The sequence below is a fragment of the Heterocephalus glaber genome, unplaced genomic scaffold (assembly GCF_053883595.1).
Source record: "Heterocephalus glaber isolate CG9 unplaced genomic scaffold, H.glaber_assembly_v1.0 deba00001461, whole genome shotgun sequence".
In the NCBI taxonomy this organism is placed as follows: Eukaryota; Metazoa; Chordata; class Mammalia; order Rodentia; family Bathyergidae; genus Heterocephalus; species Heterocephalus glaber.
Genome location: NW_028258308.1, coordinates 48,237,014 through 48,255,830, shown reverse-complemented (window position 1 = coordinate 48,255,830; position 18,817 = coordinate 48,237,014). Strand labels below are relative to the sequence as shown.

The window sequence follows — 18,817 nt, the reverse complement described above, 5'->3', positions numbered from 1 at the left end:
GCTGCAAGGGTGGATTCTTCTCTGTAGCTCTTCCTACTGCCTGCTGCCTGCATGGCATGTGCACTTTCCTCTACCATCGCTTCTGCCTGCCCCTTGATTCTGTGCATCAGCTCACTGTGGACAGAGTCAGCTAAAAGTGATGAGTGAAAAAAATGGTCTCTCTCTAACTTGTGGGTGTTCGGTATTTGGTCCAGTGATTGAAAAGATGACTAATGTATCTCTAAAACATTCTCATCTCTCTGAGAAACTCTCTTCCCTTCTCACTAGATTATCTACTAGAAAAAGTCATTATACCCTAATACAGGAAGAAACTATATTTCTCTGATTTTAACCTGGTTTGATTAGCTATAAGAGACACCATGAGATAGATAGCTGTGGGACCTGGTCAGGAGTGACTGATTAACTGAAAGATTAAACTGGGACAAAGTGCACAGGCTCTGTAAGGAGGGAATGGTCAAATACAGGGCAAAAACACAAATAATTAAACCAGAATAAAAGGCTCTATGAGGAGTAAATGGTTAAATTATGGGGCAAAGTCACATGGACTGTGTGAGAATCAAATGGTTAAAGAAGAAGCTTAGATCAGTAAAGCATGTTGTGTCTGGCCATGTCCTTCTCTGTTCTCCATGAAAAATGGCCATGCCTTGAGATAACTCCTGGACCAAGCTGCTTGTATCTGCTCTTCCTCTTGCACTGAGATTTTAAATAAAGGCAAGTGTGTTCTTGGCTTGGTGGGTCTTTCTTTTCCCAGAGTCTCCCTGGTGGCTGGGCACTATGGGTTGAGAAATACTCCCCTGGGCCTCTGGATTACTGAACTGAGTTTTGTGTCTGAGTAATCTTTTCATCTTCCATGCCACCCTCAGTCACTGACTGCAACAAGTAGTGCAAGTGGTGTGAGGAAAGACTGCTGCTGCAGATCATTGTGGAGGGCTGGCCTGCCCAGCCTGGGAAAGGAGCAAGGAGGCGTCCACTCTTCATCCTGGGAAGGGAACATAGGAATCTGACAAATAGTGTAGTAAGCTTAAGGGAAGCTCAAGCTTCCAGTTTATCAACACAGAGGGTTTTTTAACTGTCCAGTTGCTAAGTGAGTGAGGACAGTTCATTTGTTTCTCACTTTGCTCCTTTACTTTCATTTCTCTTGCTTTGCCTACAATATGAGTCAAACTTTAAGAAGGAAAAGCAATGTAAGCAACATTTAAAATGTCTCTTAAAATGAAAACTCTCATGAATATCGTTACAAAGAGTCAAAGTAATGACAAAATCATGAGTGGACTCTGATTAAATCTGTTTATGTGTTCTGTTTGTGATAGTTCATCTGCCTGTTTTAATTTATTTTACTAAGTGATAAATCTGTTAATCTGTTTTAATAATCTGTTTTAATCTGTTTTAATAACTGATAAAGTGCCTGAAGCTGATTTATTCAAAATGTTGAGTTCTCCTAAATTTTAGTTTTTCCTTTATTTTTGAACTTATAAACTTCTGGCTCTTAAGTGAATGAGCCAAACTGAAACTTGTTACAGAATAAAAACTAATAGACTTGAAGGGCAATTACACTTGAAAGCCTTACAGTTTGATAATATAAAGTTATACATGATTTAGGCTAATATATTTGCTTTCTATGTGTGTGTTAACTTTCAGACATATCTTATCCTCCAAGTTGATTTATGATAGACACTCGTGATATTAGCCCAGTGCCTTTTGGTTTTCATACCCTAATAGTGGGCTAATTTAAGTAAGTTGGTAAAAATAAAGATGCCTTTAAAGTTGGTGATGTTTCCTTTCAGGTTGTTAACCCTTCAAAATTGGTTTTATAAGTGCAATCCCTGTTGTTGGCTATATGCAACAATTAGAAGTTTTTTCACTGGAATTCAAGGGACAATCTTAAAAATGAGACTAAAAAGTCTATATTTCTGGGACAGACTCTTGTGAATTAAAAATAAAAACTCATAGCTTCTCAATGTTGGTGTGCCTGTCAACATCACTCTTTTTTCTTTTTTCTTTTCTTTTTTTTTGGTACCAAGGATCAAACTCGGGGACTTGTGCTTGTGCAGTGGGCAGCAAAACCACTGAGCTAAATACTCGGCCTTAATTCTTAAATAATATAAATCAAGGATTGGTTTCACAGCCTCTGGAATCCAATTTGGGTCTAGAAAAATAAATTTATTTCTTACAATAGGTGCTCATCTGGAAAATTCCACACTTGCATGTAACAGGTACTAGGGGAAGGGGAGACATGTCCCACCCCACTTTTTAGTGGCCAGCTCTGCCTAAATAGTAGGTCCATGAAGAAGCTATAGAACACCAGAGATTGTTGTGTTAAGAACACAGAAACTGATGCAAGAAAAATTAAAACAGACATGGTGACCAAATGACCTCGTACATGAGCAAAAATAAAAAATAATAATCTATAGATACTTCCTCTTGATTTTGAAGACATCCTTCAATGAGCATATAAACGTGCCAGTGTTAGGGCTGGGGATTTAGCTCAGTGGTTCCTGCACCTGCCTTGAAAGCACAAAGTCCCAAGTTTGATCCCCGGTACCAAAACAACAACAACAACAAAAAAAACAAAAACAAAAGTGCCAGTGCTTATTGTGACCCCTCACAACCCTTAAAAATTTTATAAGTATTGCTAAAATGATTAACGCTTAGCAAAATGTTGGAACTGATATTTATAAGGCACAGTATTTGCTGCTGCTTTAAAGCCTAAAATATGTTATAATTGTGCAAAGGGAAATATTTTAAAGGATTATAAAGACAATAAGCCAAATAAAGATACAGAAACAAACCAAAAATGCCCTAATTGTAAAAAATTACCTCACTGGGGTAATCAGTATGGCTCCAAAATTGATAATGAGTGAAACCTTATTGCAAAAAATGGAAATACCCAACTCCCTGAGCCTCAGTAGAAGCTGAGTCTACCCTAAAATTCTCCTGCTCTGTTGTGAGAGCCAATCCAGAGTCAGAAAAAGAGCCTGTTTTTACAAATCTTAGCTACTTGATAAATATACTTATAGCTTCCAAATCAAGTTGGTATTTTCATTTAATTAACATGCTTAAAACATTCTTGTGCTTTATAAAATCTGAAATTACAATTATGGGGTTAACTTGTTCTTCCCTCTGCTTTCTGCAGGTGACAAGATCACTGACTCATGGTTACATGAAAGTCTGCTGGCAGCCAGTCAAGTTTGAAAATAGAACAGTCTGAGACCAAAGGAAAAATGACAGAAGGAACCTTTAAAATCCAAGCAACTGCAGACAAGTTTGTTATAAAAAGGTTTATAGTAAGTAGGAAACAGAAAAATATACAAAGGAACCTATAAGATATCCTTTTGATATGAGAGGATTTTGTATGATAAAAGTTTTGCTTTGCTAGAAAGATAAAGAGAGATACAGTGTTAGAACTGGAAAGCTCAAGTATGTTGATGAAAAGCTTGTAGAGGATGCAGTTTATAAAAAGAAATATGTGTGTTTGCCGGTCAGTTTGGTGGAGCTCAGACTATTCCTTCTTAAAGCTCCTTGTTGCTCAAGGAACATCAGGGGCTGGAGCCCTAACTCTCATAGGTAGGTCCTCCCCACATCTCAGCTCCCCTCTCTGGCTGACAAAGGCTACAACTCTCATTTTTAGAATTAATAGTAAACATGAGCTTTTCTGCAAAACTAGCAGAGGCATCCAGACAGATCTATGACAAAAAATAAGGCAAAGCTGCCTCCTGGGGCAGTTTCAGCCTAATTTGTGACACTCATTATTGCTAGCTTCATGATGTATTAAGTATATTAAATATTGTTTCCCAAATGCACAGGTCTTCAAAGATACAGATACTTTTTCAAGGCTTATCCTTAAATGATTATTACATATATGTTAAATATTTATGCTACAATACTTAAAAAAGGCTCAGATATTATATGGTCCAAAAATATCACATAAAATACATCTTTGAACAGATGCAGTCTTTTTAGGTGACATTTTATTGAAAGTTTACAATTTTGGGAAAATTTTTTCATGTCATTTTATATAATAATGTCATCATCCTGATTGTTATGATAATGTGTTATGTTGTTCTTGATCTCAAGTTTTCTCTATAAACTTTATAATTGTTACCTGTTAACAGTTTAATTACTAAGACAATCTTGATTGATTAAAAAAATACCATTTCCGGGCAGGGGATTTAGCTCAGTGGTTTCGCTACCTGCTGCGCAAGCGCAAGGACCCGAGTTCGATTCCTGGTACCAAAAAAATATATATATATCATTTCCCTGATTCAGCCTCTCAATATTGTCTTTGATTCAGCCTATGTTGTGGGGACTTAACAAGTCATTAAAACTGCCCTTATTCATAATACATAAGATGAGATGCACTTTCATATGTTCCCTAGCTCACTAATGAAGGCAATACCAATTTCTTTAAAAACATTTCTCCTACTCTGAAGTGTTAAATATGTTACTGATATTGGTCAAAACCCTACAAGACATCCCATTGTAAGAAAAGCCAAGGAGCTCCTTAGGACCCATTTATTAAAACAAAAAGGAGGGATATGTAGGTGGACCTCCCTCACAAACAAGTATCTAAAGATCTATTTTCTTTAAATTTTAAAAATTGTGATTCACGTGGTTTTACAACTAGACAAAAAAAGCAGTTCAACACTCAAGTTGAACATACACTGCAAGGACAAGAATTCCCTTCACTTCTACAAACCTGTTTCTCACAATGATCATGTAAGTCACATGCAAATCCAAAATTACAAAGGTAGAAAGCTTCCTTATCTTTCTGAGTTTGCTGACATATACACCTCAAATAAATGACATGGTTTATGGGGCTCATGTTCTTACCTCTAACCTGTCTTAGATAGAGTCCCATGGAAAAAGCCAAGAACATCTTTTTCCTCTAATGACACCTCTCAAACAGATAAAATTTAACTCCAACTCCTGGTTCTGTAAGGACTATAGGAGGGTCTACACCAAATCTGGCTATTATAGTGGTTGGCACCTGTAATCATACAAATGGTACTTTCTGATGAAAAGAAAATCAGGCTCAAGAAGCATCAACAAGCACTTTAGACACACAGTCAACTTAGTTGTGATGGCATTTATCATTTTATGTGCATTACATTTCTTGCATTTAGCCATTTAGAGTCCTAAGAAGAAGTTTCACACCTTTTCATTGTTTCCTTTCACACAAATCTGGATGGAGACATCACTAATCTCCAGGGCTGACCACAGGCCCAGCTTCATAAATCACAGTGGAAGCTGGCAATGTCATTTTAAGTTACCTTAATAATATCACCTGCTGGATCAACCCAAAAATTTGGTTTTCTGGCCTCAACCTTCACACTGGATTCTTATTACTGTTGGAATTATCTTTTTGTTGTTTTTTCTTATAGTCCTCAAGGCCCTTTATATGCTATTCCAACAGATGCTATGTGCCGAGTCCATGATGACCTCCCTGCATGAGGCCCATTACTCCTTACACTATATTTCTCTTCCTCCCCAGGCCTGATTTTGTAAAACAAAAAGGGGGAAATGTGGGGAACCTGGCCAGGAGTTAATGATTAAATTGAATGGTTAAAATGTAGGGCAAAAGCACAGGCTCTATGAGGAGGGAATTTTTAAAATATGGGACAAAAACACACAAATAATTTCACTGTGAGGCAAAAGAACACAGGCTGTGTGAGATTCAAGTGGTTAAGCAACAAGAAATTTACATTAGTAAATTATGTTGTGTCTGGCCATGTCTTTCCCCTTCCTCCAAGAAAACTGCCCAGTCTTAAGGCAGCTCTTGGCCCAAACTACTTTTCTTTGCTCTTTCTCTTACACTAAGATTCTAAATAAAAGCCACAGGGTATTTGGTAAGGTGCTGTTCCTTCTCCCAGAGTTGCCCTGATGGCCGGGCTCTCTCTCTGTGAAGCAGCAGCCCCTATGGGCTGTCTGGTGACTGAACCAAGTCTCATCTCCCAGTAATCTTCTCATCGTTCATGCTACCCATGGATGATCACTGTGACAGATGGCCTCATGTGGCAGAGGAACAAGGAACTCTGAAACTCAAATGCATAGCTCATTCTATGTAATATTTTACTTTTCCAATTCCAGTTTATGAAAAAAGTCAATGTTTCACAGTCCCAACAATATCACACTATTGAATTCCTAATGTATTGTATCATTCCATTGATGATACTTATTCTAGGTTATGGGAAATTGTTTTTAAACACACACTTTGCAACATTTGGAGATTTGTACCAGAGACATCCACATACTTCTTCCTTTCCAAAATTTTTCATCCTCCCAATTGAAATTCTGTACTCAGGAAACACTAACCTCACATTCCCCTCCCTCCTAATACAGAGAAGATTATTAATTCCTAATTTACTTTTATGCAACATTTTTGAATACACACTGTTCTGGCAGTTTGTATAAATAAGAATATATATATGTATATATATATATATTTTTCAAGTTTGTGTAAATAAGAATACATATATATATGAATATATTTTTATATAATGTTTAATAGCATTTATCTGACTTGTGCACTGCAGGCAATCAGAAGATCTACTAGAGTAAAACATCAGGACATGGTTTAGTGCACAAATAAGGAATTCAGTGAAACACAGGCAATGATTCCTGAAGTACTGAACTCAGTATGATTTGGCTAGACTTAGAAAAATATTTACATGTCACTATTGCTTCTTATGTAATAAAAGTTATGCTTACTCATTTCAGGCTTGACATTTCAAATATATTACTAATTTTTATAGTCTTCCAATTTTCAAAAAAACCAAGTATTATTCTCATTTTGCATTTTAAATGACTAAAATTTAGGACAGTTAAGTGATTCCTGACTTATCCTGCTATTGAAGTTCACTGCCAACCTAAAACAAATTTTATGATGTAGTCCTTTTTCTACCTGTTTTAGCCAAAAAGAAACTGTCTGTAAAGCTATCATGACATTGTGGAATGATACAGGCAAGAAATGTGCACTACACATAGCACAGGGGCAGTTGTCACCAGGCTGTGTGTAATGCCATGAACTAATAACATGAGTGAACTACCAATACCTTGCTTCACAGATTCATATTTCTGGTAAAGTTTCACTTTGACAAAGCCAAAGGTTTTGTAATTGATTGAGTCACTCAATGTTTTAATTAATCAATTAATCAAAAAATTATTATCCCAGCATATTAACCTATTTATGTAAGGATTCTACTGTCTTTTATTTCATATGTATATATTATTGACTTTCCAACTTGTAATCATATATGTGTGGAAATCACTAAATTTTACTTATACTGCATGCATTGTTGATATTTTCCCCATTTTTTGTCTCTTTTTTAAGTTAAATATTTATTACATTTTCAGGTTGGTCCTTTATGCTTGATCTTTTAAAAATGTATTTTATGTTCATGAGCACATTCAATATGTCTTCTAACTCCATGCCTGGCATCCAGGGAAAATAGTTATAACATGTGAGTTGCAGAAAGTTTGGGCTGTCCCTACTCCTGGTCCCTATAACATAAATTGGTCAGGTTTCTCATCTATGCCAATAAATATCTCCCCACAACTTAAATGATTAGAGGTTAAATTTTGCTCTTGGATTCAAAGAATTCAGTCCTTGGTCATCTGGCTGTAAGATAGGGATGTCAAAGACATGGAAAAAAAACAAAAACAAAAACAGGAAACACCACAAGAGAGGAAGAGGTTCCAGACTCAATATAGACCTTTAGGTCATGTCTCCGTGAACCTGACACACCCAGAAATGTACTTCACTAAACCTCTAAGTGTCTCCTGACACAGTCAGTATCACACTTCAAAGAATGGGAAAATCCTTGAGCATGGATGCCACTATTTGATACCATGATAATTTATGTATTTGGTTCAAGTATGGAATTTACAATTGATAATGTCCAGTTAGTTGGGTGATTCTTTACATTCTTATTTTGTTCGCTATTCTAACCAAGGTGAGACCACCTACATGTCCCAGATATATGAGCATGCAACACCTAGAGAAACAGGGCACAAGAGAAGACAATTAGAATGCCTAGTGGGAGGGAATAGCTAAGTGACTGAGCACACTCAGCAAGAGCATTCATAAATCTACCAAGCACATGGAAACACACCCTGAATGAGCCAGAAGAAGGATTTGCATTGATGACATAAGTAGCTGGGGTGCTGGTTTCTTTCAGCAGAGATTCTACCACACTGGATGTATTTATCCAGCTACAGCAGGAGGTGTTGGGTGCCACCTCATTGTGCCTAGTTCATGTAAGGAATAAAGCAAAAAAGTCGTGTTATCAAAAACAAATTTAGCAGAAGAATTGGAGCTCTCTGGGCAACTGTGGTCTTTGCAATAGATTTAGCGATAGCATCCAATGTTTGAAATAGATATCTTATGTTAATTTTATTTACATTTACTCAAAACCAGTGTAGGAGTATTTTTTAAAAAGATACCCCCTTATATGTGCTAAATTATTCTTCATGCAAATTAAGAGTTATAGAAAAATAATCAATTTCATTTAACCATGGAGTGAAAATGGTACTAATCAAGTCTCTTTTGAGTCATTGTCCCATGGACTTTCCCACATGAACAGTGGGTAATTACATCCCTCAGATGAAAGGGATCCTGGGGAGGCAGAAGGGAGCTCCCTGTGGGATGCCTTGGGACTTCATTTCCACCTTTAGGGAAGCACTAGTAATATCCATTTCTCAGGCTCCATTATCAGAGTCTAAGATACATTTGAATGCTACTGAAGATTATCAGATTGGGGATGTGAATTTGTCTCTAAATTATTGCATTAACTTTCATTTGGTTTTCTTATTCAATTTCTGGTGTAATTTACTCATAAAGCCATCAATGTAGGATCTCCCCAGTGCTAAACTAAAGTTAGCAATTTGAGTATGTGAAAATAAAAACCTAACCATAAAGGATGAGACATTGTGCTTTCTACATCGATGAAACTCACTAGACATAAACCAGAGAATCTTTAAGATCAGGAAAATGCTTCCTTCTAACTTGATGCTGAGGCTTGTATGCAGTCCATGCTCCAAAATTTGTGTGTCCCACTCCCCAGTGTAATGGTAACAGGAGATGACAGAACCTATGGATGTGGGGCCTGGTGAGAGTTAAATAATTTATGGGTAAAATCCTCCAAAAAGACTAACAAAGAATCAAATGTTCATCCAAAGAGAGTGTCGTTTAAATAGACCAAGCTGAGGTCTTCACCAGTTCTCTTCTCTTTTCTCCTTTCCTCTCCACTCCCCTTCCCTTGCCTCCTCTCCCATTCTTTCTGCTCCTCTCCCCTCCTCTCCTCTCCTCTCTTCTTCCCACTGCTTTTTCTCCCATCAGCCACTCACCAGCACCAAGGCCCCAGCCATGGACTTTGACCTCAGAACTGTTTGCTAAAATACATTTGAAAAATAAAGTATTCCCCACAGGTACTGTGCTATGCTGAGCACAAAAGAGACCAAGACACAGGACAGCTAAGCTTTCTGAGGAACCTATGCATTAAAAATTCCTACTGAACCTTATCTTTTCCTGTATGAAGAAAGGACCAGGAGACTTTCATGGTTACAGAGGACATGACTCTCCATCTCTGAGCTTGGGAAAGCTGTTCTTTGTGATTAATTTGGGAGCACCAACAGAGAATCTTGTGACTGTCACAGTCATCATGACAGACACACATCTGTACTCTCCCATGTGCTTTTTTATAAGCAATGTAGCCCTTGGGGACCACAGCAGGATCTAAGTTATTATTCCCAAAGCTGTAGTGAATTCTATGATGGGCAGTAAGATGATCTCCCAGATAGTGTTCTTCACAGATTTTCCTGTTCACACTGTGTGTGGCTGTGGAATTTGCCTTCCTGGTAGTCATGTCCTATGACTGCTATGTGGCTGTTTGCCACCCTCTATGCTATGGGGTCATCAGTAGCCTGAGTCTGTGCTCTCAGGGCACAGCTGGCTCCTGGGGCTCTGGTCTGATTTACTCTGATATCCACACAGGTGCTTTGTTCACGCTTCCTTTCACCATGATCAGTGTGATCCAGCAATATTTCTGTGATATTCCTCAAATTCTGAGGATCTCATCACCAAATGTCCAGTATTTTGAATTTGTAATCATTGCAGTGTGTTTGCTTTGCCTCACTGTGTTTTGCATTTATGTTTGTGTCATATATTAATATATTTTCAGCTGTTCTTAAGACCCATTTAGTGAAATCCCCTAACAAAGCCATGTCCACCTGTACCAAGCAGCTGGCCATTTGGTTTTTGGTTGTCACTTTGGGAGCAGTAGATCTCTTAAGTCCCATTGCAAAGAAACCATCCTTTAAGAATCCTCTGGCTGCCATGTTCTACACCATGGTGCTCCCATTTGTGAACCCCATCATCTATGGTGTACACCACAGGGAGATCAATGGTGGTCAGAGAAGAATGTTCAACAGATATTCTCTGTTCACAGTCAAGAATTATCTTGACTAAAACAAAATATTAACTATCATTTACAGTATTTTATTTTATGCTTGATACATGTTCTTAAATAGGGATCTATACCTTTGAGTTATCTAATTTATTTGACTGTGTACATTTTTGATTTCTGCATGAATTACAAATCTATGTCTCAGTTTTCTTTTTCAGTACTTGTATGTCTTATACATGTTTCCCAAAACATTAGAAGTCTGGTGTGCATTGGAAAATTGTCTCAAAAATGTTTGGGGTGATTTTGAGATAAAAACTAAGACAGGTACCATAAAGAGCAGTGTGTGAGTTATGTGTTGCACCTTAACAGACACCTGTGCTGCTGAGATAACCTCAGTTGTTGGATCTGACCAACCTGGAGAAGCACACTGAGTGGTCCTGTGAGAAGACCCTGCTGTCTGCAATGTGCTCTTTTGCACTCACTTTTCCACTCAGGGCAGGATAAATGACAATGAGATTAGACAGGGGATTAACTCAAGCCTGAGAACAAGATGGGGTGATCAACACTAAGAAACCTCACGGGACCCTTTGCTGCATCTACTAAAACCCTTTCAATTCACTCAGTGAAAATTAATACACAAAACAATTGGAAATAAATCTTTGTAAATAGAGAGAGGTGAACTTCTCAAAATTTTTATTTTGGAAGTTTTGCTTTCTCCCTGTGCTCTGAATGAATAGATGAACCTCATGCTTTATTTACTAAAATTTGTGCATGAAGAAAAATAGTTATCAGATTGTAGGATGGAGACAGATGAAAATATAATTGCTCCTGGGATTTACCTGGGGAGTGACAGGTAATGCTTGCATGTGTAGTACATTTTACTCATCAAATAGTGGATACAAGTGCATTGATTGAAAATGGAGACATTTTTATTTTTCTGACACCCAAGAGCTAATACTGCAATCTAGAGGTTAAAATAAGTACAGTTTTGGAAATTTGATGTCTAATAACTGAATCCAAAATTTTCTAGATTTTTGTCCAGATGCCCTGTCTAGGAAAACCTCAGCATCAAGACTCTAGTGCACATTTAGCCCTAGTCCAGTATTGGAACAACAGGCACATCAGGCTCCCTGTATCTCCATACTTATTGTTCCAGGCAGAAGCAAGTGGTGTTTGGCCCCATGGACCTGCTGTCATCCAGAGCTCATGTCCTGCTGAAGGTCTGGATGTGGCTCACCCTCCTCTGATGTCTGAGATGGAACTTTCAATGTTTCATCACTGAAGAGGCTACATGTGTTCTCCAGCTTTATCTAGGTATAGGTGACAATTATATATTTATATAAGGTGCAAATTTGATTTACTTTCTGTATTTGTCATCAAATATTTCCTCCAACCAAGCTTACTAACATATCTACATGTCTTTTTAAAATATAATAGTATCTGGGTCATCTTCATAGCTACTTTCAAGGAAACAAGATCTCTTTCAAATTTATATTTAAATGACACAGTTGCAAAAGTAGGATGTCAAAAATTCTGAATGTTGGAATATGAATTTCTTTTGCCCTATTTTCTCTGTTTATTTAGATTTATGTAGATTTTTCTGTCAAGATTTATTTTCCTCCAGATATTTTAATGAATAAGAAGATTAATTTGTAATTCCCATTCTCAATTTATAAATTACTCCAGTTCTTCTTTGTTTTAACTCTCTACCTAGAACTTATGATTTCTATTAATGGATTTATGAAATTCTACATCAGTATATTCTAGAATTTTCAATGAAAATACTATTATGAGACTTTTTCAAATATAATGCGCAAGTCATTTACACTAAGAAATTTTTATTTCTAGATTTTGATTTGAATAATTTTATGCATGTATTTATTTACACATAATAATCATGCACATATAAAAGATGCTTTCTCAATCCTCAGTGTTTTCAAAGTGGAATGTTGAAATGAGAGTAATTATCAAATCCATCATCAATTCTAATTAACATTTTTAGGTGTGAACATTCAAAGTCTACTTTGTTCAGCTACTGAAAATATATAAAGCAACTGTATGTTCACCATCCTGTGCAATAGATCACTGAAGGCTAATCTTTCTGTGTTGTTGAAACTTTGAACACTTTGATCAATATTTCCCTGTTACCCACTGAACCTCCTCTGCCAGAATCTGGTAAAAATTGTTTTACTCTATAGATGTATAAATTCAACTCTGTGAGATTCCACATAGAAGTGATTATGCCTGGCATGTTTCACATGGAATAAAGCCCTCAGGGTTCAGCCAGGTTGGTGCAAATCCCAGGACTTCCTGATGATTAACCTTGTATAGTTCCATTCCATTAGTTTATGTGCTGGATTTTTTCCCCTCTATCAGATGAGGGACACCTAGGTTGCTTCCATGTCAACAAAGCTGCAGCTAATAAGAGTTGAAGATATTTCTCCAGTGGAGTGATTTCAGTATCTTGGATATACCAATGATGAGATTGCTCTGAGATATGTGCTTTGGCTTGTATCTAGTTGTCCCTCAAAGCCTCATGCCTCATACATGGGGCTTTTTGTAGGTGTCTGGAACTAGGGTGTGAGAATATATATGGATTATAGGTTTGTGACAACTGGATTACTCTTTGTGGAGAATTTTGAACATGAAAGATTGTTGAATTTTGTCTAATGATTTTCTGCATTTATTGGGGTGATCTATAAATCTATTTTTCATCCTGTCAGTCCATTCCATCACTTATATTTATTTGCATGCATTCAACCAAATTTGCTTCCCAAGAGTAAATCCCAAGTGGTCATGCTAAAACTTACTTTTAATGTGCTGTTGAATTTGGTTTGCCTGGATTTTGTTGGGGGATATTAGATGTATGTTCATGAAGAATACTGGCTGGGAATTTATTTTCTTGTACCATCATTTTAACTTTGGTATGAGGATAGTGCAAGTTACATAACTTGAATTTGAAAGAATTCCCTCCAGAAGCTGACCCAGCAGGCACAATGTAAGCTCAGAAAGAACCTGCAGCCCCATTGAGAAAAAACAGACAAGCACTTGTAGCACCAAGAAAAACAATGCTTATTGCAAGATGCAAAGCAAGTAGATTTTACCCTGAAAGTGACACTTTCAGCATGGTAGGCTAGTTTTGAAGAAGAAATCCACTGCAGTGCCACCATATTTACAAGTGGTCTGATCAGAAGCCAATTTGAAAAGAGATTTATTGGATAAGACTGAGTTCCTATGGGAATAAAAAGTCACAGAAAACATGTTCTGGCTCCTGAGTGGGATGCTGAGCTGAGCCTTTCTTCAGGCCAAAGGGCATCATTGCCCTGTGGGTTGCTCAGTGCACTTGCTCCCTGGCTGCTGAAAGCCAGGAGCTCCATGCCTCAGCCTGCTCCCACTGCTGGCAGCACTCGCCTGATTCTCAAGGCCTGCTGCAGCAGATGGGATGCATCAGACGAAGCCTAGGCAGAGATCATCCAGCTTCTAAAAGGAGACAAGTTGAGCATCACGAAAGATGAGCCAGAAGAGGCTGAGCTAATTTTGCATGATGCTCTCACCTTGCCTATCAGAGTGAGAACAATAAGGCTATCCCTTACACTTATGATGTGATGGCTAACTGAGGATTTATATGAGGTCAGCTTGAAAATGCTGAACAGCTTTTTAAGCAAAAATGAATTACCTGTTTGGAGGGGGCATGAAGCAGGAAGACAACACAATAATTGGAATCTCCCAGAAGCTGGACAGTATCTATGCTGCTCAGAAGAGCCAAGAATTTGCTCTTGCTGGATAAGAATTCTACATTTCAACTCTAGAGGAAAAAATTGAAGGAGAAACAGAGTTAGCAGAAGATCTTGTGTCAGTGGAAGAAAAAGCTAATACCTACCTCCTCCCAGCATGTGCATAGATGCCTGTGCATAATAACTTCTGTTTTCCAAAAAGTCATCACTGGCACAAAGGATGTCTGAAAATTCTCTGCAGGTTTCTGAAGAATTATAAGAAGAAAGACCCCATAGACAATTGTACTGATGAATGACCTGGCTACTATCTTGGATGCACAGGGCCACTTTGATGAGGCCAATGTTTATATGCAAAGACCATCAGAACTGGCAAGACAGAAAAATCATCCTGGGCTGCACATTACTGTACTCAGTAATCTAGCTGCAATTTTGATACATAGAAAATGATACACACAAGTAAAAGAGATCCACCAGGAAGCAATGAAGCAAGCAGAGCTGAAAAGAGATGAGGATTCTACACAGCACATCAAAGAAGAATTGGCTGAGCTGTTCAGAAAAAAGATCTTTGACTTAAAGTTATCAAACTCTAAATCTATTTTTGTGGTAGGAAGAATCCTTAATTTCTGGTAACCAACAGGAATAGTTATTTCAATGACTGTGGCACCCTAGTCAATCATGTAAATCCTTTGTTCTTGATATTCAGGTTTCCTCCACATAGCCGTGGCAAAGGACAAGTTGTATACACTGCCAATTTTGCTTTTAAAGGAAAAATAATTTTGACACAAGTAATCACAACTTCTAAGGACTGATGTTAAGTGAAGGTTTCTGTTGTACTATGATTAGTTGGTGTTCATGCTAGTGTAATTACAGATTGAAATGGGCCAGTTTTACTTTGGGTATGGTAATTATACCTAGTTATCTCTACCACAAGGTATTGGTTCACTGATTTATTGCCCTTTCTTCTCTTTATTATGATCTGGCAGAACAAGCTATTCATCTCCTGGCATGGGGGGGGTATGGTGAGTTAATTCTGTTACAAACTACTTCATAAAGCACAGTGTGGATTTAATGTACAAAGGAAGATTGCCACCAGCACTCCACATGAAGTTTTGAAGTGAACATTGGGTACCTGTGAATATAATACCCACATGATGATTATTAATAAAAGTGAACAATTTGTCTGGTTTTATGTAGCTATTAAAAATGGTGGTGCTATCCTGTCATCTGCAAATAATGACAATTTGACTTCTTTATTCCTTTTATTTCTTTCTCTTGTCTAATTGCTGTGGATAAGGTTTCTAGAACTATATTGAACAAGAGTGGTGATAGTGGACATCCTTGTCTTGTTCCTGAGTTTAGTGTGAAGGATTTCAGTTTTTGACCATTTAGTATGATATTGGCTGTTGGTTTTTCATAGATGGCTTCTATCAGTCTGAGGTAGAGACCATCTATTCCAATTTTCATAGGGTTTTTATCATAAATGCATGTTCAATTTTGTCAAATGCTTTTTCTGCATCTATGGAGATAATCATATGTTTTTGTCTTAGCTCTATGTGGGGGGCCTTGCCCCCCCGCTAGAACTCTTGAGTGCCTTTTACGGACATATCCGGGCCTGCTGCAAATCTACCCGGCAACAAGGAAGTAGCCCCAGTACCCTCCTCTTGCTCCTCCCCTCTAGCCCTACGGTATATATGTTGTAGCAGCTTCCGCAATAAACGAGACCTGATCAGAAACCTGTCTTGTCTCCATCTCTCGTGTCCCCTGTCCTTTGTCATTCTCACCCCCCCTCTAGGGTCTCCGTTGACTTACCCGCGGGCCGGGACAAGTGGCGCCCAACGTGGGGCCAGAGAACGGGGGGATCCAGTGAAGAACGCTGCTCGGGGGCCCAATAAAATAAAATAGAAAAAAGAGGATTGCGTCTGACGTGAACCTGCCGTCTTTCCTGCACCTCGGTGAGTTGAGCAGCGATTATGGGACAGGGCATTAGCCAGCATGAGTTATTTGTACAAGGTCTTAAAGAAACTTTACAGGCACGAGGGGTAAAGGTTACAGTCAAACAGTTGTTAAAATTTTTTGATTATATTAGAGATCTCTGCCCTTGGTTTCCCGCCGAGGGTACTATTGATGAGAGGAGATGGAAAAGAGTAGGGGAGGCCCTTAAGGATTACTATGCTACTTGCGGACCAGGAAAGGTCCTGATCACTGCATTTTCTTATTGGAATCTTATTAATGACATTATCTCTCAAAAAACCAAAGATCCGGTGGTGGCTCAAGCCATCCAGGTTGGGGAGATAGCTCTCCAATCGGAGGAAGGGTCGATCACTCTCCCTCCGAGTGAGGAGTTTGTAAATACCCTGCAGGATGCCAAGATGGTGCCGAGGCCCGAGCCCCTGCGGGACGGGACTCCCTCAAAGGATGAAGGAGAAGACTTGATGTCTTTTGATAGCGACGATGACTTAGACAAGAAAAAACAAAATGTTCTTGATGAGGGCTTACAGGCGGGCTCTGCCTCTTCCAAGCCTTTTAAAGAAAAGCTTCAGTGCTCCTCAGCTTCCGCCTCCGCTCTTTCAGCCCCTGCCTCTGACCCCGCCCCGCCTGTTAAGGAGGTACCAGCCTTGTATCCTTCCCTCCGACATTTCAGAAACCCCCCCTTTTCACAGAACAGTCCGGGGGAGGCTGACTGGGCCAACCTCGAGGAGGAGGCAACCAGATATCGCAATCCTGATTGGCCACCCGTAGTTCAATGTCCGCCTCCTTATCTTCTAGAACCCAACACTCCCATTGTGCCCGCTCTAGCATGCCCTGTTGTTGATCCCCAAAAGGAACTCCGGGACAAAATAGAATTTCTAAAAGAACAGATAAGGTTAGAAAAGGAACATCAAGAACTTATTACCCAGCTTGAAGGCTTAAGAACAGGCAAAGCCCATGAAAATGTCCGTAGAGAAGACACCCTTAAGCCACGACCCCCCATTAGAGGGGCGACCCCCAGGGTGCCATCTGGATCAAGGGTACCCCTAGAACTTGAAACTGTGGAAGTCTTTCCTGTAACTGAGACTGCTGACGCACAGGGACAGGGGTGGAGACACCATAGTGGTTTTGATTTCAAGGTTATTAAAGAACTTAAAACGGCTGCAGCTCAATACGGGGCCACTGTACCTTACACCATGGCTATTTTAGAATTGGTGGCAGAAAATTGGCTCACCCCAATTGATTGGCAGACTCTGGCCCACGCCACCCTTACAGGAGGTGATTATTTATTATGGAAATCTGAATATGTTGAAAATTGCCGAGATACTGCTAGACGCAATGCTCAGGTGGGTAATGGTTGGATACTTGATATGCTTCTAGGGGATGGGGCCTATGCTACCAGCGATCAGCAGATGCAATTTGATGCGGGGTTATATGCCCAGATTCAGACCGCAGCCACTAGAGCCTGGAGAAAGCTCCCTTCTAAAGGGGATGTGAGTGCTTCGCTCACCAATATCCAACAGGGGCCTGATGAGCCCTTCGTGGATTTTGTTCACCGCCTGCTCACAGCAGCGGGTCGGATTTTTGGGAGCGCAGAAACCGGGACAGATTTTGTTAAACAGCTTGCTTTTGAAAATGCAAATGCTGCTTGCCAGGCCACCATCCACCCTTATAAAAAGAAAAATGATCTCTCAGGTTACATTTGCCTTTGCTCAGAAATTGGGACCGCCTACCAACAGGGACTTGCTATGGCTGCTGCCATGCAGGGTTACACGGTCAATTTTTGTCACGCCGCCCAGGCAACAAGTGTTTCCAGTGCGGGACAATGGGTCATTTTGCCAAGGAATATCAGGCCCCTAGGGCATTGGCCCCTGGGGCCTCACTTCCGGGGCCTTGCCCTCGATGCAATAGAGGAAGACATTGGGCGAGAGAATGTAGGTCCAAGAAGGACGCTCAGGGCCGGCCCCTCCCACTTGTCCATAACCCAGATCAGGGAAACGGGAGAGGGGGCCAGCCCCAGGCCCCCACACCCAAACAAATTGACAGGGCACTCAATTCTGCTCCAGCAAGCAACAATCCATTTCAGACCTCTTCAGAGCAACAACGGGAAGTGCCGGACTGGACCTCAGTTCCACCGCCCACACAGTATTGACTCCAGAAATGGGGGTACAGGCCCTTTCGACAGGGGTCTTTGGGCCCCTGCCTAAGGACACCTTTCGGCTTGTAATAGGCAGAAGCAGCAGCACTATGGATGGGCTGCTGATCTACCCGGGGGTGATTGATAGTGATTATTCCGGAGAGATTAGAGTTATGGTTTCTTCCCCCAAGGTCATTAACACCATTCAATCAGGCCAGAGATTTGCTCAATTGTTACTCCTTCTCCTTCTCCCTACCTCTAATAAGGCTCTTAACAACGCCCGAGGCAGCCAAGGATTCGGCTCATCCGATGTCTACTGGTCGGAGATGCTTTCAGCACAGAAGCCTCTCATGACCTTATGGTTAGATGGGAGACAGTTTTCTGGATTGGTAGACACTGGTGCTGATGTAACTATCATCAAAGGAGAAGATTGGCCTCGGGCGTGGCCATTAAAAGACACCCTCACCCATCTCAGAGGTATAGGTCAGAGTCAAAATCCTAAACAAAGTGCCAAAGATCTGACCTGGAGAGACCAAGATGGTAATCAGGGCACCATTCAACCTTATATCATCTCA

General features: G+C 39.7%; 1 pseudogene across 1 annotated transcript; it reads left to right on the top strand.

The window, feature by feature from the left end:
* The first annotated feature begins 254 nt into the window (after positions 1–254).
* Positions 255–14,589, top strand: LOC147826846 (tetratricopeptide repeat protein 19, mitochondrial pseudogene; annotated as a pseudogene). Its single transcript, XR_015438747.1, has 2 exons — positions 255–711; positions 3,134–14,589. The product of XR_015438747.1 is annotated as a tetratricopeptide repeat protein 19, mitochondrial pseudogene (transcript).
* Positions 14,590–18,817: the final 4,228 nt, after the last annotated feature.